The sequence below is a fragment of the Saccopteryx leptura genome, chromosome 5, assembly GCF_036850995.1.
Source record: "Saccopteryx leptura isolate mSacLep1 chromosome 5, mSacLep1_pri_phased_curated, whole genome shotgun sequence".
Classification (NCBI taxonomy): Eukaryota; Metazoa; Chordata; class Mammalia; order Chiroptera; family Emballonuridae; genus Saccopteryx; species Saccopteryx leptura.
In genome coordinates, this window is record NC_089507.1 from 150,006,650 (window position 1) to 150,020,957 (window position 14,308).

Genomic DNA, 14,308 nt, shown 5'->3' on the forward strand with positions numbered 1-14,308 from the left:
GGCCTTAAGTGTGTGTGGAGCCCCATGGGGTGTGCAAAGATGGGCAGACCTGGTCCCCACTTGTGGGAGGTCAAAGCAGAACGTGAGTGAGTGGACCCGCACCCGGCTAGTTGCCACGTTCCCGGGGGGGAAGGTGGGGACACAGATCAGGAGGAATTCCAACTGGCCGGGCTGGGCCAGGGAAGGCGTCTGTCTCTGAGAAGCTGGCACTGGAGCCCAGCCTTGGAGAAGAGTAGGATTTCAATAATCAGAGCTCCTGGAGGTGGAGCTGTGCAGGCCGAGGGCTCAGCCTGTCTTTGGGAGGACAGGGCGTTCCTCACAAGCTAAGTCTGCAGGTTTGTTCCTCGGCCACTCGGGATTTTATTTCTGTGTAGTCAGGGCGTGCAAGGTGGCATTCATCTTGGTCAGGCGTCCAGCCTGTGATAGAAAGCAGACACTTTGCACCAAATACGTAGGACCCAGGGTGAACCGGGGAGGGGGTGGGGGAGGGGGGATGGGGGCAGGTGCTTTGAGCCTGGGCTCAATCACCCGTTTTGCCATTTATGAGTTTTGATTTCCTGGAGCCTTAGTTTTCTCATCTGTAAAACGGGGTTCACAATATCTAACAGTATAATACAAGTACTAGGTAAATGGTAGCTATTATTAATAGTTGCATGAATCCTGAAAAAAGACAGCCTGTTGTTACAGGTTGGTCTGCAAATACCGTGGGAGAGAGATATCAGATCGTTTCCATGGGGACAGTTGGTCTTAGCACTGCAAGGGGGAAGTGTGCAAGTCCAGGCCCTGTGTCTTCTAACACGGAGCAGAATTCTGAGTGTGGTCTTCACCCACACATTTTAACTCGGCATTCGAGGCCTTTTAAAAGCTGGCCTCGCTTGACCTGTGGTGGCACAGTGGATAAAGTGTCGACCTGGAAATGCTGAGGTCGCCAGTTCAAAACCCTGGGCTTGCCTGGTCAAGGCACATATGGGAGTTGATGCTTCCAGCTCCTCCCCCCTTCTCTTTCTCTTGTCTCTCTCTCCTCTCCCTCTCTGTCTCTCTCTCCTGTCTAAAAAAATGAAAAAAAAAAAAAAAAGCTGGCCTCATCTTCCTTTTCTCAGCCCTGTTGTCTCCAACCATGGGCAGTGATGATGTCTCCGTCCATCCTGGTATCCCAGAGCACATAGCACACAGCTGTGTGTTCACCCGGCTCAGTCGGGTTCAGACCGATAGTCCCGATGTGATTATTTATAGAGCCTCCTTTTGCTCTGGAATGGGATGATCACCTTACCTAGCACACACCTGTAAGGCCACACTTGTGCCTGGCATTGGAGCCATCCCTTCACCCATAACCTGTCTCCAAAGGTCCTTTCTCACTGCCATTTAGGGGTCCTGGTGGTCTCCCCCACCACTCTGGTCAGGGCTAGAGTGGGCTGGGGGTTTTGTTTGGTGGTGATATGTTTCATGCAAAGATTAGGATCTAAAGTCAGTACAAGAAGCACAAACTGTGCTGGTCAAGGTCCTTAGGATGTTGCAGCCACCATCTTTGACATGTTGGTGTTAACGGTTAAGGGACCAGATTAAAGAGACTCCCTGTTGGGGCCTCAGGCCGAGCTCTCCGGCTTGCTGTCTGGTGAGTCACCTTCCTTAGCCTCATTTCCTCACCTGCAAACAGATTTTGTGGGGACCCAATGAGTTAAAACGCAATAAAGCACTTAGCACACGGGTAAGGAGTATTACCTCTTACTATGAAATCTGCCAAGGGTGGTGCTGTGTCCCACAGCCTTCGAGCCAGTTTCCATCTCTTCTGGGGAGCCTTGCACAATTGCTCTTTTTGGCCCAATATGACCTCCCTCCTTGGGTGCTGCAGTCAGGTCAGGACTGGATCCACCTGGGACGTGAGACATTGGGGAAGCGGCAGATTTACACCTCCCTCTCCAAGGTGTTTCGAGAGTGACTCGGGGCGGACACAGCAAAAGCAGTTTCCACACATGGATGCAATTATGATTTTTCTCTCCTTCTCTATTTTTCCAAGAGTATGAACACCTGAATGCATTTAAATTAAAATTACGTATGTGTTAAGGACGCACTCTTTGCCAGCAAGAAATGCACTTTTTTTGGCACGTGTCTAACGTGTTTTTGGAAGCACTACCCTGAGGTGCCCAGGACTCAGGGTCTAGAAACCAGGGTTAGAGGCACAGCATTCCAAAGGACTGGTTATGTGACCTTGGACAAGGTTGCTACTCTGAGAAGCTCCGTTTCCCTGCCTGGTTCTGTGAGGCCCGAGTGTGTTATGTGCATCAGAGCATTTGGCAAACTGTGGGGCTCTCTACAAATGCAGGTCACCTTGCGTGTCTGCTCTGCATGCACTCAGCCCTGTGGGGGCATAAAAAACCCACACGTGGTCTGGACTGCAATGGCAGCCAGTGAGCTAAGAGCTCCGTGAAATAATGTGTATCACGGAACAGGCATCATGTCTAATTTTATGTTCTCATGTTTTAAGATGCCAAATGGTGTGGTAGAAAGCAGGAGAGAAGGCACTGGCTAGTTATGCTTCAAACGCTGAGGTCTGGACACTCAGGATTGTCGATTCGGGCCGGAAGCCGTCAGAGGGAGTGAAGCAGGTCAGAGGGCCTTTTGTGGCCAGGGGGCCTGGAGCTGGACCTGAGTGATGGGAATAGGGGATGAGTAGTAAAAAAAAAGAAAGAGAAGAAGAAGAGGTCTGCTGAGGTCACAGGTGCACACTGCCTGCACCAGACACACAGCTTCTAGGGCTTTCCAGTCGAGCAAGAAGGAAGCAGGCTGGCCCAGTGTCCTGGCTCAGAAATACCCCCTTACAGGGTGCTGTCCCTTGGGCAGGGATCCTGTCTCTGCTCCATGCAAGTGGAAGACAAATGAAAAATGAAATGAACACATAAAATGTTTCTGCCGACAGTAAGAGACCTGTGGACATTCTCAAGTGAACCCTCTCGTTCGAAGGACAAGGTGATTTGAACTTCCAGGTTGTTTCAAAATGAAGCAAAAGGGGGCTTGGCTGGTTGGCGTCTTCTCGGATTTGATCCAGGCAGAAACTGGGTTTATTAATAGCCATGTGATAGACACTTCACCGTTAATGGCAAAGCAAGATGGGGTCAGGTTTCTGGGTTTCATCCAATTAGAAGTGCCCAGTGAGTGAGAGGTCACCAGCTGGAGAGAGAAAGACCAGTCTTACATGTTGAACACTAAGTGGCTGTCTTGTGTAATGGTATTTTGTGAATATACGAGGTATTCCCAGTTGATGGACAATTCAGAGCGCCTTCACAAAAGATAAATGTCCGGGTTTACTGTGATTTTTTGTTGCTTCCTGAGAGCTTTCTCTGTGTCAGGTGCCCAAGCATTTCCCTTTTTGTCCTATCAGTCCTCCTAAGAACTGCGTGAATGGATGAGTGGTCTCCGTTACACGCAGAGGAGTTTAAGAGAGGTTACTTCACTGGTCTGAGGTCTCAGGACCAGCAGTGAAACCTCCTCTTGCTTTGAAAGGCCATGCTCTCTCCACCGGAAACGCTGCCTCTCTGTTTTTCTCTGCAGGGCGTTTGTAGGAAGGAACTCTCCCTTTCCTGGGAGCTCGCTCCAGCTGGCCTGGGTCTGCTTAGCCCTGATACTTAGGGGTAGAGATTAGGTTCTCTGCCAGGGATCGTTTCACTTGGATGATGGTCATTTTCAACTGACCCTGGTACTTGAGACCTCTTTTTAGGGTGATGGTGGGGTTGGGGTGGGAAGTAGCAGGAGAGACAGTATCCTCTTTGGGTCCCATCTTGCAAACTTTTTGAACGGAAGAAGACTTAATGCGCATGTGGGATCCTTAAAAGCTGGGTTGGAAGGGGTTTGGGGCTGGCCATCTGATCGGGCCCTGAACTCAGGCTGGCCCTGTGGGAGTTCTAATGGCCTCTCTCAGTTCTGTACACCAGGATCAATTACGGAGTTTCCAAATCACAGAAAGGCAGGTAGCATTCACGACCTACCAGGAGTTAGTTCACTTTCTGAGTCTTACTTAGTATAGCTGACTTAGATGTCATTTTACTGGTTTTAGACCTGTACAAGTCCTCTGAGCCTGTATTCCTGTTATCCAATGTATTGATATCACTACATCTGAAAATCTGACTTACTTGCTTTCCTTTTCTGACTTCTATTGAAAAAAATATAGTTCTCCATCCCATCTTTTTGTTTTCCTTCAGCAGATTTTATGACCATAGATTGAATTTCCATTCTTTTAGTGCTTCTCCTTAATTAAAAAAAAATTATTGAATTTATTGGGGTGACATTGGTTCATAGAATTATAGATTCTCCTTAATTTTTAAATATATGCACTTAATGTCTACCTTAGTTTTAAGTTATTTATTATTTTGTACTCCAGCCAAACATTATCTAGACCTTAGCTCACTCTAGGTTGATTGACAGCTATTTCCTCTTAGTGTTTAAAAAACATTAGTCTTCTGTGAGGCTTTCCAACTGTATCCTTCACCGTGTGTTCTGCTGAGTTACCACAATGTACAGAGATTCATTTGTATTTGCCCTGTTTGATGCTCAGAGCCTACTTTCGCTCATCTGTCATGTTTTTTCTCAATTTTTAAAAATAAACAATGTTTAAAAAATTATTGATTGATTGATTGATTGATTGGAGGGAGAGAGGAAGGAAGGAGAGAGAAAGAGACAGAAACATTTATCTGTTTCCGTCTGTGCCCTGACCGGGGACTGAATGCAACCTCTGTGCTATGGGATGCCTCTGGAACCAACAAGCATCTTGCCAGGGCTTTTTTTTTTTTTTCAATTTTAGAAAGCTTTCAGACATCTTTTCAAGAGCTTCTCTTAATTCTCTTCTGCAGCACTTCTCAGACACAAGTTACCCTTTTTCTGGTTGACTTGCTGTGCTGGTGCAGTTCTTCCTTGTTCCGTTCCACTTCCTGAACTCTCTTGTTGGCTGCTTCCTGTGAGATATTTCTTGCCAGAGTGATATTTTCGTTTTAATTTAAATGGCTGTACTTTTCATTTCCAAAACATCTACTTGTTTCTTTTCCCCTAGCTGCTGGGTAGTGTTTCATTTTTGTTTCTTTCTGTTACATAATTTCTCTTTGCAGTGGGAATTGTTCCTTAATCCGTATCTGTAAGCATCCTCCTCGTACTTATGGAGAGCCATTGTCAGGCTGTCCAAGGAAATAACTTTGGTGCAAGTCCATATTCCATCTAATATGTCTGTTCATTTCTTTATTTATTTTTGCTGTATTTCTTTATGTTACATCTCTTCATCAGTGTAAGAAGCTTTGCCTTCAGGCTCATTCTGAATGACTGTTTTACTTGTTATTTCCCTCCTCTAACACCCATCTCACCCTTACCGCAGTACCTTGTTCTCCAATATTAAGGCTGGGGGATTTGGAGGACATGCTCCAGTCTACTGTCCTCCCCAGCCCCACAGTACAGCCCAGAGCCAGGCCTCATAACAGCGTGGCAGACCTTCTTTCTTGTAGCGATACTGGGGATACAGGCTCTGAGCGAGACAGCCCCTTCGTTTGGTTCCTGTTTGAAAGGTTCCTTGTCCTGCCAGCGCCCGCAATAGCCTGAGCTCTAAGCAGAGGGCTGCAGACCTTTGTAAGTTCTTTCTCCCACAGTGGGAGCCGCTTCTCAAGACAAGCTTCCGTGTGGATGGAGCCTGGTCCCTGTGCCCAATCGCACATGTCCCTCCGCAGGGGCTGGCCACACCCTCTGTTCCCGGACCACGGCCTCGTGGACCAGTGGCTCTCCATTTCTAATCTGCCTTTGGTTCATGACGACGTTGACCTTGTTTCTGAGCCTTGCGATGATCATGTTGTCTTATCCTCTTATATACTGTAGGTTTGGATCAGCGGGGTGACTCAAAGTACAAATTCACTACACCATCTTGACCATAAGTCACACACATGCTTTCTTTTATTAAAGTATTGTTTTAAGTCTTTATTCATTTTTTAGAGAGGAGAGAGAGGGGGGGGGCAGGAAGCATCAACTCCCATATGTGCCTTGGGTGCCAGGCAAGCCCAGGGTTTTGAACCGGTGACCTCAGCGTTCCAGGTCGACGCTTTATCCACAGCACCACCACTGGTCAGGACCACCCCCCCCACCAAGATTTTGAATATTTTTATTTCCTGTGAAAATACCAGTAGAAAGTTAGGTCCAGGTCCCCTTTTCTTCTCGCTTTGGCTCTGGCCCTGAGGGATTTCACGTGAATGACCTCATCTGTAAAACGGGCTGCCGCGAGGGTTCCACGAGGTAGTACAGTGCACCTCAAACACCAGCATCACCTGGGAGCATGAACCGTTCCTGGGTTCTGCTGCTGGAGACTTTGACTCAGCAGGTTAGAGTGGGGCCTGGGGATGTATAATGTTGGCGAATTCTCCCTTCGATCTTGAGATGTGAGCAGGTTTAACTTTTTTTTTTTTTTTTTTTTTTTTTTTTCATTTTTCTGAAGCTGGAAACAGGGAGAGACAGTCAGACAGACTCCCGCATGCGCCCGACCGGGATCCACCCGGCACGCCCACCAGGGGCGACGCTCCGCCCACCAGGGGGCGATGCTCTGCCCATCCTGGGGGTCGCCATGTTGCGACCAGAGCCACTCTAGCGCCTGAGGCAGAGGCCACAGAGCCATCCCCAGCGCCCGGGCCATCTTTGCTCCAATGGAGCCTTGGCTGCGGGAGGGGAAGAGAGAGACAGAGAGGAAAGCGCGGCGGAGGGGTGGAGAAGCAAATGGGCGCTTCTCCTGTGTGCCCTGGCCGGGAATCGAACCCGGGTCCTCCACACGCTAGGCCGACGCTCTACCGCTGAGCCAACCGGCCAGGGCGTGAGCAGGTTTAGATCCTGAGCGGTCATGTCTGTAAAGTGCTCAGCAGATAGCGCTGTAAGTGCTCTAAGAGCCTCCCCCTGTTCCCCTTCCCTGGCGTCTCCACCCCCTGCCCTCCAAGCTGCTTCCTTCATGTCCAAGAGGAGAAACCACAGGAGGCACCTGACTGAGATTGCTCTACCCAAGATGTTTTCCTTTGATAAACACGGAAGAAAGGGCAATGCTTAGCTCAAAGCTTTCGCTTAAATTTTACCATCGTTGTTAGAGGCTGTCCTCACTTCCCTTCGTGAAGCCCCAGGATGGAGAGGTAAAGAGGGTTCTGGCCCCGCCCCCGCCCCTGAAGTCTTGGGGTGAGAGCACAGCCTGAGAAATTGAAGGCACTGAGACCAGCTGACGTGGGAGAGCAATCTTATTTTGGGTCAGGGGCCTGCTGTCCTCATGTCCTTCAGATCTCACTCCAGAGGCTTTCTGGGTACTTATGTCCAGTTGTGGATGGAAGGGAGCTGTGAGGTCACTGGGACAGACAAAAGAAATACAGTAGGTGGCACTGGAGAGTCAGACATGGAAGAGGCAGAGAGCAGGTCCTGGGGGCTCAGGATGGTGAGGTGGGGCAGGGATTTCTGGAAAGGGTTCTGTACCAGAATCCCTGAGCCACATTTTTAAAAAAAGATTTTATTTATTCATTTTAGAGAAGCAGGGGTGGGGTGGGGAAAGAGACAGAGAGAGAGAAGGAGGATAAGAGCAGGAAGCATCAACTTCCATATGTGCACTGACCAGGCAAGCCCAGGGTTTCAAACCAGCAACCTCAGCATTCCAGAACGATGCCTTATCCACTGTACCACCACAGGTCAGGCCCTGAGCAACTTTTTTTTTTTTAATACTCTGGAAATCCAAATTCTATTCCTATGGAGTCAAATTTCTGGCACCGAGCCTTGGGCATGCTTCACAAGTTGTCAGTTTTTAACTCTGATATGCCGCCAGGTTTGGGACACACTGATCTGGAGATTCTAGAACAATCTACATGTGAGCCAGGCACGTCACTGAATGGTCTGGTCTGCGGTTTGAGCTGGTGTGAATCTAGGACCCTGTGCACTTCCAGTGTGGTCCTCGGACTAGCGATGTCAGCATCACCTGGGAGCTTATCAGAAATGCAGATGGTCAGCAACATCCGCCTTCCTAGAACCTGCCTTCTTAACCAGAGCCCCCTGCTGACTCGCAGCCCCATGTGCTCCCCAGCGCCAGCTTCCTGGCTGCTTCTAGAAGGAGCCGCATCTTCCCAGAAACCTTGCCCAGCTCCTGCATTCCCAGCAGCTTGTGAGGTCTGTCTGCCTTCCAGGGTGGAGCTGCACTGCTGCTGGCCTGGGGCCCCATGCAGGGGGACAGCAAGGAGCCCCCTGTGGTCATGCTGGGCTACACCAGGAGTCAGGCTGTGGCTCCAGCCTCTCCCTTCTTTGGCCTAAAAGCCCGCAGCCTGCAGGACTCTGTGTGTCATGACTTAGGAATTCTGCCTGCCTCCCTGCATGAGGATGCTCCCTGTTTGCTGAACCCTAAGGACGTGCTGGCTCCTTCCTTGCCTGCCGTGGGTAGTGACTCGACCTGGCCGGGGCAGGGAAAGGCCACTGCTCCTGGAGGGGTGAGTGGAGAAGAGCTTGGTTGGTGCCTCTGTGGCTGAAAGCCAGACTCACACCTAACCAGCCAGCCTCACTGGCTGTGGGCACCAGCAGAGCCTGGCCACCACGCCCCTGTGTCCCTCCCCATGTCCTATCTCACCCCTCCCCACCCATCAGGCCAGGAGCACGCCCACCCCCAGGGCCCTGCAGCTATGTCAGGGAGAAGGAGAGGACCGGCCCAACTTGTCCTGCCTTCTTCAGCTTTGGCAGAAGTGCCAGCCCGGATTCCAGCTTTGCTTACGGTCCTGGCTGGGGCTGCGAGTGGGCCAGTGGTGGCCACAGTGTCGCTATGTTCAGTGCGACTGTGTTGTCATTTTCTCTTAAGTAACAGATAACCTTTCCCTCCAGTGCCCCTTCCCGCAGGCCCCGAATCCCCAGGGACGTGGGGTCTGTTGTTTCCAGGGCACTGGGGTGAGCCCAGAGGGGTGGGGACGCATTGCGTCTGGCAGGGTCCTGATTCCTTGGCCACCACCCTTCTTGCCTGCTGCTGGCTGTCCAACCTGGCTGGGACCCAGCTTCACGGCAGCTGTCTCAGGAGACCAGCTTTCATAGGACAGACTGGCTATACCCAAGGTCAAGGGGCTTTCTCTGAGTTCTTTATTGAAAAGTTCTTCCCTGAATCAGGGCTGCTATGACTGGCTCCTGTGACACCCACCTCTTCTGAGAAATGCAAGAACAATATCACGTGGATCTAATGTCTTCCGAGGCAGCGGCCATTTCTTCATGGTCCGGGGTGGTGAAACCCACCTGCTTTTGAGTTCATGGCCCAGGGCCTGAGTTTTAAAAGCTGGGCTTTTAAATTGCCCAATGCTGTTTCTGCAATCTTGGGAATATTGGCGGAGGGAGAGGAGGAGGTGGCCAGCTGGACAAAGGGGGACAGTGCCATTTAGAGTGGAGAGAGCATGTCAGTTATGTGGCTTTGGAATAACTTCTCAAGCTTTCTGAAATTCAGCTTGTCCAGTAAAAAACAATATGGTAAAAGCCAAAATGCTTAGAGAAGAATAACAGGAATTGACTATATACCTGGCACGTAGTATGTGTGCGTTAGTATTCCGTGAGGAAGATGCATATTGTAGCATCGATCTGCCTTAGTCCACAGGGTAAAATCCCTCCAAATGCATGCAGCTTCTAATGGTCACCACGTATCAGGTGTGACTAGGGTGCTGGGGGTATGGTGTCTATAGTTTATAGTCACCTATAGTCAGTCTGTCCCAAGTGTAGTCCCAAGAGTCTGCCCAAGGACAGAAGCACAGCCCTGCATCCAGGGCTTGACCGATCTTGGTCAGGGGCACAATGCCCAGGGCATTGTGGGTAAGCTCAGTATCAAGGCTGCCTCGAATGCTAGCTTGTGTGGTCGTCTCAGCCTTTGTTATCTTGACCTCTGTCCCATTGTGCTCTTTCTCTGTCTCAACCCACTGCTGCCCCTTCAATCTCAGCGCCTCCTCCCTGCCCCTCTGAAGGCAAACCAGAGACGGAAGAGCGAAGGCTTTGGGGTTGGATGGACCTGAGTAGGGTCTCAGCTTGGCCACTTGCACAGCACGTGACCTTGGCCAGGTCATGTCAAGCTGTTCCAGGCCTCAGTTCTTTCATTTCTAAGTTGATGCTGGTGCAGCTAACTCACTGGGAGGCAGCGAGACATCAAGGGACAGGTGTGTAAATGACCAGCCCCGCTCTCCACACCTGGCTGGCACGCACTCAGTGGTGCTAAGACCGCCTGTCCCTGGAGCCACTGTGCACCCCTGGGCTTCCCGACGGCCCCTCTGTAACCACAGCGCACATGATGTCATCACTGCCCTGGACAAAATGCCTTGGTGGCACCTGATTCTTTCCACCTTAGCCTTCATCTCCTCTTCCTGATCTGCAGTGTTCCCTCTCTTAGCTCTGCATCCCACACTCGCTCTATATTGTGTTTTCTCACTGGCTGACAACATGCCAAGATGACTCGTGTCTCCTCCTCTGCTGGCCACGTCCTCCCTTGCGGGCCTGGTAAACTCCTACCGGATCATCAACGCCCAGCTCCTCTGGATGTCTTCCCCGACTCTCCCTCATCCTCCCCGGGAGACATTCCTCCCGCTGGGCTACCCTGGCACTTCGGGCGTGCCTCTGCGAGAGCACACGGCAAGCCGGGCTGCAGAGATTCGTTTCTGCACCTGATTTTCTTGCTAGACTTCTATGAATAACTCAGGTGACCATGTCCTAGTCATCTTTGTAATTGGCCCAGGGATGAACACAGCACTTAGCACAGGGCATGACAAATAGTAGATGCTTCATGAACATGTGACGCAATTTGAGTAATCTGGCGCTCGCTGGCCTCTCTCTGCCTGAATTACAGCAACACTTAAGTCTGTCCCCAGTACCAGGCCCAGGTGGTGCACACAGTGGACTCAAAATAAGAACGAGTAATTGAACCATACCATTGCTATTTAGTGATATGTTATGATGGTAACAGTACTAGTAATAATAAATAGTAATAATAGTAATAATAATAAAAATATAGCATTTATTGAGTGCATAGTATAATATGTACTGTTTCTGTGCTAGTGTTTTAAATATATTCACATTTAATCCTGATAGTAGCAATGCACTCTTACATCCATTTTACAGTTGAAGGTAGTTGTTTTACTAATTGGTGTCGCCAGGGCTGACGTTTCCTTTTTGGTTGGTTTTGCCTGTTTTGTTTGGGCTGTGGCTGAACTCAAACTGTCCCCTCATTATGTTGTCCTCCTTCCGCTCTCATGTGTATCAACATCTTCATGTTATCGTGGTGTCTCCTGGTCTTGCAGGTTCAGGGTGCTGTGTGTTCTAAGGGTACCCAATACTTGTTTTATTCAGGTGTGAAGGCACACGCAAATGACTGTTGTGAAGGAAAAAGTTTGTAACACTCACAGGTCCCTGGGAACAGGAGGCGTGGCACTCTACACAGGGTCGCGTGGGGAGGCAGAGAGTGAGGTGAACTTGCAGGCCAGAGCCTTTACCATGGGAAGAAATGTCCCATGGGGAAGGAGCAGACACACAGCATAGGACTGGCCAGTGTGTGTGTGATTCCAGTGGCTCTGGGGTATCGGTCCCTGGTTGTCTGGGACCTGGCCTAGCGGTGACTAGAACAGGAGGACAGTGACTCAGACCAGGAGTGCCCGATCAAGGCAGTGGTGGAATTAGGGGCTGAGGGTGGTTGGCTCCTGTGAGAGGCATGCTCATGACCTCATCAAGTCCTGGAATCTGAAGAAGAAACTAATTACAGACAACTGCTTTCAACCGGGCCACTAGTAAGAGGTTTTTATTCTTAAGAAAATAAATGAATACAGCCTGACCAGGTGGTGGTGCAGTGGATAGAGTGTTGGATTGAGACACAGAGGACTCAGGTTCAAAACCCCGAGGTTGCCGGCTTGAGCACAGGCTCACCAGCTTGAGTGCAGGGTCGCTGGCTTGAGTGTGGGATCATAGACATGACCCCATGGTCACTGGCTTAAGCCCAAAGATCGCTGGCTTGAAGCCCAAGGTTACTGGCTTGAGCAAGGGGTCATTTACTTTGCTGTAGCCCCCCTGTCAAGGCACATATGAGAAAGCCATCAATGAACAACTAAGGAGCCACAATAAAGAATTGATGCTTCTCATCTCTCTCCCTTCCTATCTCTCTCTCTCTCTCTCTCTCTCTCTCTCTCTCTCTCACACACACACACACACACACACACACACACATACACATACACACAAAATAAATGAGTACACATTGCTTGTTTTTCTTTTAATCACAAGTGCAGGTGTTTTGTGACCCAGCAATAACACTGATTACTCTCCTTGACCAGTCCTGGGAGGGGCAGTCTCTCCAGGGTCAGCAAGGCTTTGTGTATTAGAGCATCAAAATACAGAAAAGAAAAAGTTAATACATCGAAAAATGTGAACACATGAGAAAGATACAACTAGTTTTATGTAGCATGGTTAGCTAAGGTGACACTCTCAGCGCACGCCCAGGGGTCTGTCTGTCACAAGAAGTATGTGGGGACCGTGCTGAGATGTAAGCACTGTGGGCTGGGTCAGCTCCTTGCTGTGGCCTCAGCTCCATCGCTGCCTCTCACCCCTTGGGCACAAACCTCCACGCCTACGCATCTTTACTGCCCGCCCCCCTCCCTCCCAGCCCTCATTTGGGTTATTCCATGAATCTCCCCATTCAGACTGAAATTTCTTGAATCTACACCCTTATCTCACTGGGGGAATAGGTGGAGATGGGGCAGGTGAATGACTGATCCCCGGGTCACCTGTTATTTCTGCAGCAGAATCGCTCCTCAGTGAGTTACCTGGCATACACATACCTCCATTTGCTCAGCAAAAAGGGGGCTTTCAGGGTTTTGTGGTTTGGGAAACCAATAGCATATTTCGTCTTGGCACGGAAAAGCTATGCAGAAAAAGAAAAATCTTTATCTCTGTTTTACCCAATGTTTCCAAATTGATTGGACTAACCATGGGACTGGTTTGTGTATAACGATTACTACCAGCCTATGAGATGCCCTCAGGAATTGCTGCCCTGCTTGGGGGGGAGCTGGAGTAGGGGTGGCTTGGCTCCGAGCTGCCCACTCACGAGCCTGGAGGGACTAATCTTACAGGCGTGGAGGCCAGGGCTTCAAGGTGCTCAGGAACCTGTGTAACTGCCCCAGCTCCCTGGGGTTTATCCCCTCACGGAGTCTCTGCAATGCTCCGGGCTTTGCCCAGGGCATTATACCAGGTTTTCTTCTTCTCTAAATCTCTGGCTCCTGGCACAGTGCCTGGCAAACAGTGGGTGCTCAATGATGGCCTTTATCAAATTACCCATCAGCACCCGCTCATTGGAGGCTGTGTCCTGTTTCCCAGTCAAAGCTCCTCCTTGCATAGACACACCCACATGTGCCTGAGTTTATGGTCTGCATGGGCTCTTGTCATAAACAGGCAAAGAAAGCAGCGAATACTGGGATTAGATTTCCCACAGGAAAGCCAGCCTCATCATCTTGCCATAAATACACACACAGAAACACATAGAAAATAAAAAACACATATCAAACCCTCAGAAGCACAAGCTGTATAGTTAAGAACAAATACATAAGCATCTTGCAAAAATAGGCATGATCACTCTCCACCATGAAACAGAGACACGGGTGCAATTTTATACACAAACACACAGAGAAACACAATCCAGACCCTCACCCCTGAACACACGCTTGGTCAGTGGTAGTCAATTTAGTCCCTACCGCCCACTAGTGGGTGTTCCAGCTTTCATGGTGGGCGGTAACAGAGCAACCAAAGTATAAATAAAAAGATAGATTTAACTATAGCAAGTTGTTTTATAAAGATTTATTTTGCCAAACTTAGCGAAAATCTGACATAAAGTACTTGGTAAGTAATTATTATTATATGCTTTAACTTGCTGTAACTCTGCTTTATAAATTTTATAAAGTAAATTTACTTCCCTATTTTATAAATCACCATTACTGTGGAACTGGTGGGCGGTTAGAAAATTTTACTACTAACAGAGATACAAAAGTGGGCGGTAGGTATAAAAAGGTTGACTACCCCTGCACTCGGTGCTGGCCATGAAGTCCTCCAAAACAAGCTCCTTCGAAACCCAGTGTCTGAACACAGCAACCATGTCAGATCCTGTGACTTCACGGGTCAGGATTTGTGCAGGGCTTGGCTGGGTGATTGTTCTGCTCCTTGTGGGTTACTGAGATGACTCAGCAGAACCTGACTGGTGGATGGGCTGGTCTGGAAGGACCATGATGACTTTCCTCATGTGTCTGCTGGTGAGGTGGGGCTGGCTGGAAGGCCACTCCAATGGGGCTGTTGA

General features: G+C 49.6%; 1 protein-coding gene across 2 annotated transcripts in view; it reads left to right on the top strand.

Annotated features, from left to right (window-relative positions):
* The window catches only part of LPIN1 (lipin 1), a 112,347-nt gene that overhangs the window by 2,799 nt on the left and 95,240 nt on the right, over positions 1-14,308 (top strand). The gene's annotated exons all lie outside the window — the stretch shown is intronic.